The following is a 12,670-nucleotide window of genomic DNA, read 5'->3' as shown; positions in this document are numbered from 1 at the left end:
ATGATCAGCTTCATTGACTTTATTACTATTGAATACTGCTTTCAGTTTTGTGCTTTTTATGCTAATGTTATTATTTACAAATTTACAAATTTACAAAATTTACAAAATTGTGACTCAAGAAGGACCTGTGTGAAGAAAGTCAGGAGTACTTGCTGTGGAAATGATGGTGTGGATGCTAGAGTTAGAAAGCTGAAGTTAGTAAAGCTTCATGATAAATTAATGTGAGGGCTGTAGTAGGAAAAGTGGTTGAGAGCAACAAAGATTCTAAGCTGGGTAACTGGTATATAAATTCAAGCAAAGGTAGAAATAACTGAATTTAATTTTGGACGTGTTAAATATGATTGTTTTTAATAAAGATGGAACTGTTATTTGTGTGTTCAAATACATGAGCCAGGAGTAAAGACAAGTGATGATTAGAGATTTATTTAGCAGTTATCAATACCCAGTTGTTGTTTTTTTTGTCAGATAGCAAGAAAGGAATGTGTAACTTAGCAGAATTACAGGCAGGGTGCAGGGAAGTGGTTATAATTTCAGTTGAGGATCTAATGATGTTCTCCTGACCCTTTTGTGGGTAATCATAGCTGCTGTCATTAAGAAGGTAACAGTCACATCATGCCCTGAATTGTTATCATCACCATCCAAGTGAACTGTGAAAAGATAGAGCAAATAGCGACTAACCATGAAGATCTGGGAGTCATCAGCACAGACAGAGCTGTGGTTTGTGTAGATGTCCTCAGAATGTTGTCACAGAGATAGGAAAATAAACGACCAGGGCCCAGGCTTTGGGGTACACCATTGCTTAGGGGATGAAAGAAGAGGAACAGCAAAAGGATTTGGTGGACCTTGATGAGACCTTCAACTCTCCCTAATAGATATTATTCTTCTTATAGGTGATATGTGCCCTATTTTTCTCTAGTTACATGGCTGTGCAGAAGAGAAAGATTGCTTTCAAATTAAAACTATTTTTTAGATTCCTTTTTTTCTTTTCTTTTTTCTTCTTTTTGGAGGGGGCAGGGATTCCTCAAGGCAGGTTTTCTCTGTGTGTGTAGCCCTGGCTATTCTGGAACTCTGAAGACCAGTCTGGCCTCATACTCACAGAGGTCTGCTTACCTCTGTCTCCCAAGTGCTGAGATTAAAGGTACACACCACCTGATAAGCAGTCAGTACTCTTAACCACTGAGCCAACTCCAGCTCTCTTTAAAAATTTAACAGATATAATCATGTGACTATGTCTACATTAGTTGAATATAAATGGAATGACAAATTCAATGTTTCAAAAATGTTCTAAGGAGAAGAGGGTGTGTATTCCCAGCTTTTCTGTACCTGAGACTGGAGATAAGCTGGGAAGTGGTGGCTCAGGCCTTTAATCCCAGAGTTTGGGAGGCAAGGCAGAAGCATTTGGATCTCTGAATTAAAGGCCAGTCTGGTTTATAGATCTAGTTTCAGGACAGCCAGGAAACCTACAGAGAAACCCAAACCAAGCAATCAAGCAAGCAAAGGACTAGAAATCTAGCAGCCATCTTGGGTAGGAGTAAGAGAGCAAAGAGCTAGAAAGAACTTGGATGACGAATGACTAACAGTAGGGTTGCTATAGCAGGTCTAGATTGCTGCTTTGTGTTTGTTTGTTTGTTTGTTTGTTTGTTTTTAACATGATAATTAATAACATATGTTTAAGTCACTATAGATCTGAGTTTTTAGTTCCATGATGGCAAAACAGGTATAAGGTGACAGGATGGGGTTATTAGGATCTACGGTCATAGATAGTGAAGGAATGTTTCCCAGTGTCCTGGTTAGCCAATTGAGACTGTTGAAAGGAACAGTTTTTGAAGAACTTTGTGGTTGAACATACAAATGATCTAGTAATATACAATGTACAGTTAAGGAGAAAGGAAAGTCTCCCTCCTCCCTGTGGCCTCCTATTTTTTCTTCTGAGTATTTAACTCCATCATTGAATGGCAAATCATAAATGGCAAGTTTACTCCAGTGGATGATGTATTCTTTTGAGAATTTTTACAGGCTTTTCTTTTCCGTTTTTGCTGTTTGTTTGTTTCCCCAAGACAGGGTTTCTCCATGAAGTCCTGACTATACTGCAACTTCCTCTGTAAATTGAGACTGCTCTCAACTCAGAGATCTGCCTTTCTGCTGGGATTAAACGTATGTACCAGCACTGGCTGGAATATAAGATCATTTTTAACTCTGATTTATCTTAGTTAATTGTTGTTTTATTAGCCAAATTGCAGAATATTGGTAGAAGAAATGATAAGAATTGAGGTTAGCTGATTAAACACCCCATGTGAGTAATCTCATTGTTTTAGGTATGAATATATGTTTGGAAAACTTTGAATGTATTTTATTAAAACTTAAAAAGACCAGCTCCATGTACTAGTGTGGTCTGGCTTTTTTCTTTCTTTCCTTCCTTCCTTTCTTCCTTCCTTCCTTTTTACTTTTGAGACAGGATCTCTGTAGTCTAGTCTGTCCTGTAACTCATTAGGTAGTTGCCACCAGTACTTGCAAACTTTACAATTTAAGAGGAAAATACAAAGGAAGTAATTTTTTTGAGACAGGATAATTTTTTTTGAGACAGGATTTCTCTGTGTACCCTTGGCTGTCCTGGTCTCACTTTGTAGACCAGGCTGGCCTGGAACTCACAGAGTCTGCCTGCCTCTGCCACCCTGAGTTGCTGGAATTATAGGCTTGCACCAAGATGCCCGGCTTCTAATCTTTATTTTTTTAAAAAATATTTTATATCCCTCTCTCTCAGTTTATTTTATTTTCACTTTTTATATTTCAGGTTTTTGAGATGGGGTTTCTCTGTGTAGTCCTAGTTGTCTTGGAACTCAGATCTGCTGGCTTCTGCCTCCCAAATTCTGGAATTAAAGACATTGGCCTAATTCTGTTTCTTAATGATGTATTACATAAGAGTTACAAGTTAATTTTCCAGCATTGGAGCTGCTATAACAAAGTGTCATAAATTTGAGGGCTTAAAACAACAGGTGGTTATTGCATAATTTTGGTGGGTAGCTCTGAAATTTATGTGTTAGGAGATAACTCCTTTGGGGGCTGCTAGGGAAGAATAGTCATCCTCTCTGGTTTAGGGGGATCCACAGTGTTCTACCACTTACGGCACCATAATTCTATTTTTGCCCTCTCTTCATATGGCTTTCTTTGAATATTTTTTTTCATAAAAACAATTTCGTTGTTTAGCCTGTTGCATTTCTATAATCCCAGCTATTTTGAGGGCAGATGCTAGAAGATGGCAAGTTCAAGGCTTTTATGAGTTACAGAATGAGTTCAAGGCCTGACTGGGCAAGCCAGAGCCTGCCAACAGAGTTGAACAGTACCTGAGTGGGGAGTGAGAACAAATCACACTACACACGGGATGGTTTGAGGGGGCTGTCATTCTGGCTGAAGCAGCGCAGGTTTATTCCATGGTTCATTATTTATAGGCAAATCAAAAACAAGTCACATCAATACAAAAAGAAAAAGATAAGGAAATGCCTAACTTCTTTTCAAAAACTACTTCCCCAGAAGAGTAGCCAAGGCGAGGGGTTTGAAAACAGGAGAGAAATGCTTTGATGCACACTTGTCTCTAAGATCCTTTTGTCTTGTAAAATTAATAACAAGATTTCAGAAATTTCAGGCTTCACAGCGCCCCTACCCAGAAGGCAGATCCTACTCGGGTGGGGCGGGGGAGGGGCTTGCGCGAGGCACAGCGAAGGAACAGTGCGTGCCTCCATTTTCCAGCGTGACAGAAGCGCTGTTGCTATGGCTGCAGACGCTGAAGGGAAAAACGCTGAGCTCGTCCAGGGCCTGGTGGATGGCGTCGGCGAGGGTTGGCGAGGGGAACCCGTTTCCTGGACGCGGTGGCAGCTGTTATGGCTCGGCTAGTGGATTACTTCAATGTGGTAGGTTGAGACCAGGGGAAGCCAGGTAAGGCTGTGGGATGGGCGCCGCCTGGGCTCCGCCTTCGCCTCAGGCTCCGCCCCCGGACTCCGCCTCCGCCCACCCAGGCTCTGCCTCCACACCTGGGCTCTGCTTCCGACCCCCAGGCTCCGCCTCCATCCCCCCTCCGCTCCTGGGCTCCGCCTCCGCACCCTGGCCCCTCCCCCGTCCACACCCTGGGCTCCACCTCAGCCCTTGAGCTCTGCCTCCTCTCCCCGGGCTCCGCCCCCCGGCTGGGCTCCTCCCCTGCCTCTCCCTCTGGGCTCTGCCTCAGCCCCCAGCAGCCATTCAGTAGGCTAGGTTGGCGCCGGGCCTGGCATCCCGGCTGGGAGGCGGGGAGGAGAGAGGGTTCTGTCCCGCGGTGGAAGAGCGGCAGGTCCACAGGTGTTGGCCATCACGGAGTGGCCGAGCCTGGCTGGCTGTGAGCGTGTGTGAGGGACCCGCAGGACGGCGGTCGCTGGGAGAGGCCTTGGCTGTACAGTTGGGGGCTGGCAGGCTGGGCGGGTTGGGAGAGCCTCCTTGAGTTCTGCCAAGAGCTTCTGTGGAGGCTGCTGGTTTCCGGGACTGCGCCCTAGGGCCCCAGGGGTTGGGAGGGTGGGAGCACAGTTTGTGGAGTTCATAGGGATTCACTTGTGCCCTGCATCCTGAGGAAGAGTGATGCAGGGCCAGGCCTCCTGGAAAGGAAGTGCAGAGAGTCTGGTTCTGCCTCCTGCCTGCACTGGGGCTCGTGGGGTGGGGGAGCTTGGACATCCAGATTGAGAGAAAGCAGGGTACTTGGAAAGGCTACAGGATCCGTGCACATTTCTGGGAACATTGTTTCAGGACGTATGTGCAGGCATTCCAGAATGAAATGATTCTTCTTAAGTAAAGACAGCCACTGCAAGTGCTCTCTCTCACTTAGCTTCCATGAGATTTTATTATTCTCTTTATTCGTCAGAAAATTCTGCATAAGGAACAGTTTGTCAGATACACTGCTGTTTATACTTTGATGGACTTGCACAACCATATACAGGGAGTATACAGGGTTCACACAGGCTTATTTTCTTATTTTTATATCTTTGTGTTGTTATGTATAGATAAGTGAGATGTAATAACAAGGTTACTGTAGAGCTGGGAAAGGTCTTTTATTTCAGGGTAATGCCAGTTTTACCCTTGCAAGGAATTTTAGCTAACAGCCATGCAGCCTTTGTCTCAGGAAGTGCTTAGGTTGTGTTTGGATGATTGTTGGTCGTTGGTAGCACTAGAGTACAAATGTTCTACTCATCTCTTTTTATTATTTATTCATCCCTAAGAAATTGTTTAAGAGAAGGGACCCTTCACATTTTTTTTCTCACTATTACCTAATTGAGGTCATTTAAGAGAATCACTTGCAGGTCGGTAAGATGGCTTAGCAGATAAATGCTCTTGCTGGGTAAGCCTGGAGACCTGGGATTGATCCCTGAATTCATGAAAAGGTGAAGGCAAAAATGATTGCACAGAGTTGTCATCTAACCTTCTCATGTGTTCACTAGTATTCATCCTTTACCCACATCATGAACACTCCCCCCCCACACACACATACACAATAACAAAAGTAGACTGTGGGCTGTATTTAGAGAATCTTCTTGCTGCTCCAAAATGTCATGTAATTTCATTTTTCAGTCTCTTACAGACAAAGTCTTACCCAGACTGCCAGTGGGGAGAATCAGCTTTGTTTTTAATCTTGTTCAGTTTTCAGTTACATTGTTCTCCTTACAACAATTTTATTTAGTTAGTTTGTTTGTTTTTGACACAAATTCTCTCTACAGAGAACTGGTTGTCCTGGGCTTCCCTATGTAGACCAGGCTGGCCTTGAACCTACAGAGATCTGCCTTCCTCTGCCTCCCAAGTGCTGGAGTTAAAGACAACGCGCAACTTCCCCACAACAATTTTGAAATAATAAAAAAATTTGAAGATAGTTCCAAGTATGTACAGTTAATTGCTGTTTTACTTTGCACATTTTGAGAGGAAGTTGCTGACCTTATGCCCTGTCACTCATAATAGTTTAGTGTTAATTTTATACAAACAAGATCTTTGTCTTACATAATGACAGTGCAGTTATCAAAATTGGTAATTCACGCTGACACAGTATTACATTTAATTTGGGTTGTGTTGACTATGTTATTACTCACATAATTGTCAATGAAGTTGGTACATTTAAGTGTTGCGTTGTTTCCTTATCTCTTTAGTCTCTTTCAATATGGAATAGTTCCATCATCTTTTTCATGATCTTGTCACTTTTGATGACTGTGGATCAATTGTATTTTGTCTTCATTAATTTATTTATTTGTTCATTTTACATCCCACTCACAACCCCACTTCCTCCTCTCCTCCCATTCCTGCCCTCATCCCACTCACCCATTTTCCCCAGATAGCCCCCAACCAACCCACCCTGGAACATCAAGTTACATCAGTATTAAGTACCTCCTCTTTCACTGAGGCAAGACAAGGCAGCCCTGATAGGAAAATGGGATCCAGAGGGAGGCCACAGAGATAGGAGCCCAAGTCAGAGACAGCTCCTGATCTAGTTGTTAGGGGACCTACTTGAGGACAAACAGCCCCATCAATTTCATATGTAGAGGGGTCCTAGGAATAGTCCAGGCATGTTCTTTTGTTGGTGGTTCAGTCTCTATGAGGCCCCATAGTCCCAGGTGAGCTGGCTATGTAAGTCTTGTAGTGTACTACCCCCCTCCCAGCTCCCTAAATCTTTCCTCTAACTGTTCCACAAGACTTTCCAAATTCTGCCTAATGCTTGATTGGCTGTGGGTCTCTGTAACTGTTTCCATTATCTGTTGGATGAAGCCTCTCAGATGATAGTTATGCTAGTCCCATGTCTACAAGCATATCAGAGTATTATTAATAGTGTCAGAACTTGAGTCTTTCCCATGGGTTGGGTCTTAAGTTGTGCCCGTCATTGGTTGGCCATTTCCTTAATCTCTGTTCCATCTTTTATTCCTGCATATCTTGTAGGTGACAAATTTGGGTCAAGGGTTTTGTGTGTTGGTTGGTGTTCCCCTCCCTCCACTGGCTACAAGATGTGTCCACTTCAGTCTCAATATCCCTGCTGCTAGGCATCTCAGCCAGGCTCAAACCCCCATATTTTCCTAGGTACCTCCAGAATTCCAGGTCTTCATTTTATTTCAGAGATCCTGCAACAATTTCTCTTCTCTCCTAGCCCTCTCACCCCCATCCTCACTTTTCCCACACCTGATCTCCTGTCCTGTTCCTCTCACCTCCTCTCCCACCCACTTCCTCTTTCCCTCAACTTTCTGTCTGTCCCCTTCTTAGTGGGATTCAAGTATCCTCTCTTCTACCCTCATGTTACTTAGTTTATTTAGGTCTGTGGGTTGTACCATGATTATCCTGTACTATATGGCTAATATCCCACGTTATTTTCATAGATTCTCTCTAAGCATTGTGTTCTCATGAATCAATACATAAACTGGGACAAGGGTATCACAAAAGTGTAACACATTGTGTCCTATCAGGTGGGACATACTTTCACTTTGATTACTGGTAATCATTGTTTTCCAAGCTTTTCTGCTACTCAGTTAATACCCTGCACCCCCATGAGTACCTTGACATTCATCAGAATGTTAGTGCATTTGCCATACACTTACATCAATATGGATTCATGATTTATGTGTCTTCTGTAGTGGACTGGACTGTTACTGTTTGTTTTAGTCTACTGGACCTAAGTGACAAATGATTTATAAACAAAGGCTTTACTTTTCACAGTTGTGAACTCTGGAAAGTCTAAAGTTAAATTATAAGGTCTACTTGGAGGCATGCTTGTCTACAGTCCTGTTCTCACTTTAAACTCAGTGTTCTAAAGGGCCACATAATTTTATAAGATCTCTTCAATAAGATTATGAACCTATTTATAAGGGCTTCACTCCCAGACCCAAATACCTCCCAAGGATCTCATGCAGTTCTATTAGTGTGGGTCTCAAGACTTCAACATAGGAATTTTAGGAGGACATAGATATGTAGATCATTTTGATGTTTAAATTGTTTTGTCATTTGACCAATGAGGGCTTATAAATCTGGCTTCTGTTTTTATTTTCTTTCCATTTTTTAATCTTAATTTTTATTAATAACACTTTATTCACTTTGAATCCCTCTGTGCTCCTTCCCTCCTCCTCTCCCAATCCCATCCTCCCTCCCCCTTCTCCACACATGTGCCTCCCCAAGTCCACTGATAGGGGAAGTCCTCCTCTCCCTCACTCTGAACATTGTTTATCAGGGCTCATCACAAATAACTTCACTGTCTTCCTCTGTGGCCTGGTAATGTTGCTTCCCTCTCAGGGGGAGGTTATCAAAGAGCAGGCCAATCAGTTCATGTCAGAGACACTCCCTATTCCCATTACAATGGAACCCACTTGGACACTGAACTGCCATGAGCAACATCTGTGAATGGTTCTAGTTTATCTCCATCAGTGTTCCTTGGTTGAATTATCAGTCTCAGAAAAGACCCCTCTGCCCAGATTGTTTTGGTTCTGTTGCTCTCCTTGTGGAGCCCTTGTCCTCTCCATGTCTCATTATTTCCTAATTCTTTCTTGAAGTTCTCAGCACTCTGCCCAAAATTTGGCTACACGTCTCAGCATCTTCTCTGATATCCTGCAGGGTAGAGCCTTTCAGATTCTCTCTGTGGTAGGCTCCTGTCCTGTTCCCTGTTTTCTCCCTCTTCTGATGTCCATCCTCTTTGCCTTTCTGAATAAGGATTCAGCATCTTAGCCAGAGTCCTCCTCCTTCATAAATTTCTTTAGTTGTACAGATTTTAGTATGTTTATCCTATACTATATTTATAATATCCACTTAAGAGTAGTATATACCCTGTGTGTCTTTCTGCTTCTGGGATACCTCACTAAGGTGATCTTTTCCAGTTCCCACCATTTGCCTGCAATTTTCATGATTTTCTTGTTTTTTATTGCTGAGTAATATTCCATTAAGTAGATGTACCACAATTTCTGTGCCCATTCCGCAGTTGAGGGGCATCTGGATTGTTTCCAAGTTCTGACCATTACAAATAAAGCTGCTACAAACATGGTTGAGCAAATGTCTTTGTTGTATACTTGAGCATCTTTTGGATATATGCTTAGGAGTGGTATAGCTGAATCTTGAGGAAGCAGTATTCCTAATTGTCTGAGAAAGTGCCAGATTGATTTCCAATGTGATGTACAAGTTTACATTCCCACCAGGTGTGGAAGTTTCCTCTTTCTCAACATCCTCTTCAGCATGTATTGTCACTTCAGCTTTAGATCTTAGCTATTCTGATGGATGTAAGGTGAAATCTCGCAATTGTTTTGATTTGCATTCCCCTGATAACTAAGGGCATTGAACATTTCTTTAAGTGTTTCTCTGCCATTCCTGTATTGAGAATTCTCTGTTTAGCTCTGTATCCCATTTTTTAATTGGATTACTTGATTTGTTGCTGTTTAACTTCTTGAGTTTTCTATATATTCTGGATATTAGCTCTCTTGTCAGATATAGGGTTAGTGAACATCCTTTCCAAATCTGTAGACAGTGTCCTTTGCTTACAGAAGCTTTTCAGCTTCATGAGGTCCCATTTATCGAGTTTTGCCCTTAGAGCCAGTGCTGTTGGTGTTTTGTTACACCAGCCAAAAAACAAGACCTGAGAAAGATATTTTCCTGATACAGGCAAGAAGAGCATAAGGGTCCTTTCCAAAGCAATGGTTTTCTTCAACAAAGCAAGCACCGGGATTTAACTTAGGGCATATGGATATGTTCAAATGTGGGTTTCCTACTCAGAGCCATGCTAAATTAAGTCCTATTCTGAATGTGATCATAATGTAAAATCAGAGATAAAAAGACACTTTTGGCTCAAAGTCATGCAGAAATATGTGTAAATTTTTTTTTTAAATTGGACAGAAATGCCCCTGAGATTTTTAATTGTGACCACAAGTTCTTAACTGAAAATTAAGTAAATGAGGCCATGAAACTATATTGCACAGGAGGCAATACCATCTGGTAGTCATGATGTCTGATCTATGAGGGGGATGTTTCTCACACAAAGGACAGAGAGCACAAATTCAGAAAACTTCTAACATCCCTGTGTACACTATACCTCAGGAAAAAAAAATCTATAACTTGAAATATAGTATGCATTTTGAAATCATTTTGATACATGACATTTCTACATAGCTATGGCTGTCTTAGAACTGTCCATGGAGCTGGGCATGGTGGCACATACCTGTAATCCCCGCACTCAGGGAGGAAGAGGCATGGATTTATGTGATTTTGAGGATGACTGGGTCTACAAAGTGAGTCCATAACAGCCAATTCTACACAAGAAAATTGTGTCTCAAAAACAACCAGAGAAGACACTCTGTGGAACAATATGGCCTCAGTCTCAGAGAGATCAGCCTGCCACTGAATCCTAGGTTTAGGATGATAGGGATGCACTTCTGAGCCAAGCTTTGATTTTTAAGTGGTCTATCCTTGAATCAAGGAATTAAAGGATAAAATAAGATGTACAAAGGAACCATTTTCCTTTTAATGAGCAGCAATAAGTCTTCAAATTCTACGAATAGTTTGTCTTCTCTAAGTGGCTACATTGCTTTGTTAATTTCATCATTTATAACTGGATATTAGACATATAATATAGAATAATCATACTAAAATCTGTACAGCTAAAGAAGCTAATCAAGAAGGAGGTCCCTGGGTAAGATGCTCAATCTTCATTCAAATAGGCAAACGGATGGACATCAGAAGAGGGAGAAAATAGGGAACTGGACAGGAGCCTACCACAGAGGGCCTCTGAAAGACTATCCAGCAGGGTATCAAAACAGATGCTGAGACTCATAACCAACCTTTGGGCAGAGTGCAGGTAATCTTATGAAAGAAGGGGGAGATAGAAAGACCTGAGGGGAATGGAGCTCCACAAGGAGAACAATAGAATCAAAAATCTGGGCACAGTGATTTTTGGAGACTCATACTCCAAGCAAGGACCACAAATGGAGATAATGTAGTACCCCTGACAGATTCAGCTCATTGCAGCTTAGTGTCTCTAGTAATGGAAAAAAGGACTGTCTCTGACATGAACTCAGTGCCTGGCTCTTTGATCACCTCTGCCTGTGGGGGGAACAGCCTTACCAGTCCACAGAGGAAGACAATGAAGACAGTCCAGATGAGACCTGATAAACTAGGTTCAGATGGAAGGAGAGAAGTACCTCCCCTATCAGTGGACTGGGGGAGGAACATAGGAGAAGAGGGAGAGAGGGTAAGATTGGGAGGGGATGAAGAGGGATCTATAGCAGGGATACAAAGTGAATAAACTGTAATCAATAAAAATAATGTAAAAATGCTGGAGTGTGTTTGTGTGTACATACATAAGTTATGGTGTATACATGCTACTAAGAGTACAGCTTATTGCTATTTATTATCTACATCCCATATATAAGTTCTTCACATGGAACACAAAGAGTCTTTTGGCCAGTGACTACACTGGCCCTTATTTAGCGTGAAAATATATTTACATATCTGCTAGTGTGTGAATTTGCATACACAATAGCTCAACTATAAAAACATTAGAAAAATCTCTAACAGTGATATGGACTACTCAGGGATTGAGCACAAATCACGCTTAGCAATAACTAAATTTACCCACTGAGACAATTCTCTGACCTTCACTTGCAGTTTTGAGAAATTCTTAAGAATAAGTCTTTACTCCTAAGAAAGAACTAACACATTCCAAAACAAGACAGGAGTGTATAATTTTCATTTGCAAGTAGCATTTATTATTAGAATAATTTCATTTTTTCCCATCCTCAGATGACAATATATTCATAATCAGAATACAAGACAATATTGTACTGATGAAATTTTTCAAGTAAGGTTTATGAGTCTCAATGAGCTTAGTGGGGAGTGTTTGTGGTGTGCAAGAGAGACAACATAACTTGAAGATCATAGAACCATGACGAATATAGACCCCACACTCTTCATATATCTGTCATAGCCTAAGAATGAATAGTCCATCACACACATAACATGTCTTTTTGAAATAAATCTTGTTGCTGTTACATTAACTATCACTTCTAGATAAATCTCTAAGAAGGCAATACTTCAAGATGATGTGCCATATAGTAAATATGGGAACATGTAGAAGCATGAAACTTCAAACAATATATACATACATATGTACACATACTATTAAGCATCAATTAATTATTTATATCCAAGAAAGGCTTAAAAACAAACATCTTAAATGAATTTGTGAAAACATAAAAAAAGTACAAGTTCTCATAGACCCTTCCTTGAAAACTATGATTTCACACTGTCTGATATAAATAAGCAATGGGCCACATAGAGGATGTGGATTCCATTCTATGCATTGCAGCAGAAAAATACCTATAACCAAGTGGAAATGCATTCGAATATGAACAGCCACCACAGAAGGAATATCAGAACAACATAATAAACTTCTGTGAATGGATTTGCTACACACACAGCCAATTCAATACCTACTCTAATGTTTCAAAATTCAGTCCACAACCACAATTGGGGATCTCCTCCATTATAATGAAGTGAACATGATAAATAATTACTTCCTCTGTGGCTCTGATAAAAACAGATTCAAAATATTTTCTTTTCTTGGAAATAAATACATTTATTATGTCCAAAGTAATAAACACTTTTGCATAAATAACATTTCTCTCTTCTATGAATATTTTTCTACTTCCTGCCATCA

The sequence above is a fragment of the Meriones unguiculatus genome, assembly GCF_030254825.1.
Source record: "Meriones unguiculatus strain TT.TT164.6M chromosome 13 unlocalized genomic scaffold, Bangor_MerUng_6.1 Chr13_unordered_Scaffold_37, whole genome shotgun sequence".
NCBI lineage: Eukaryota > Metazoa > Chordata > Mammalia > Rodentia > Muridae > Meriones > Meriones unguiculatus.
This window is presented reverse-complemented; position numbering follows the sequence as displayed.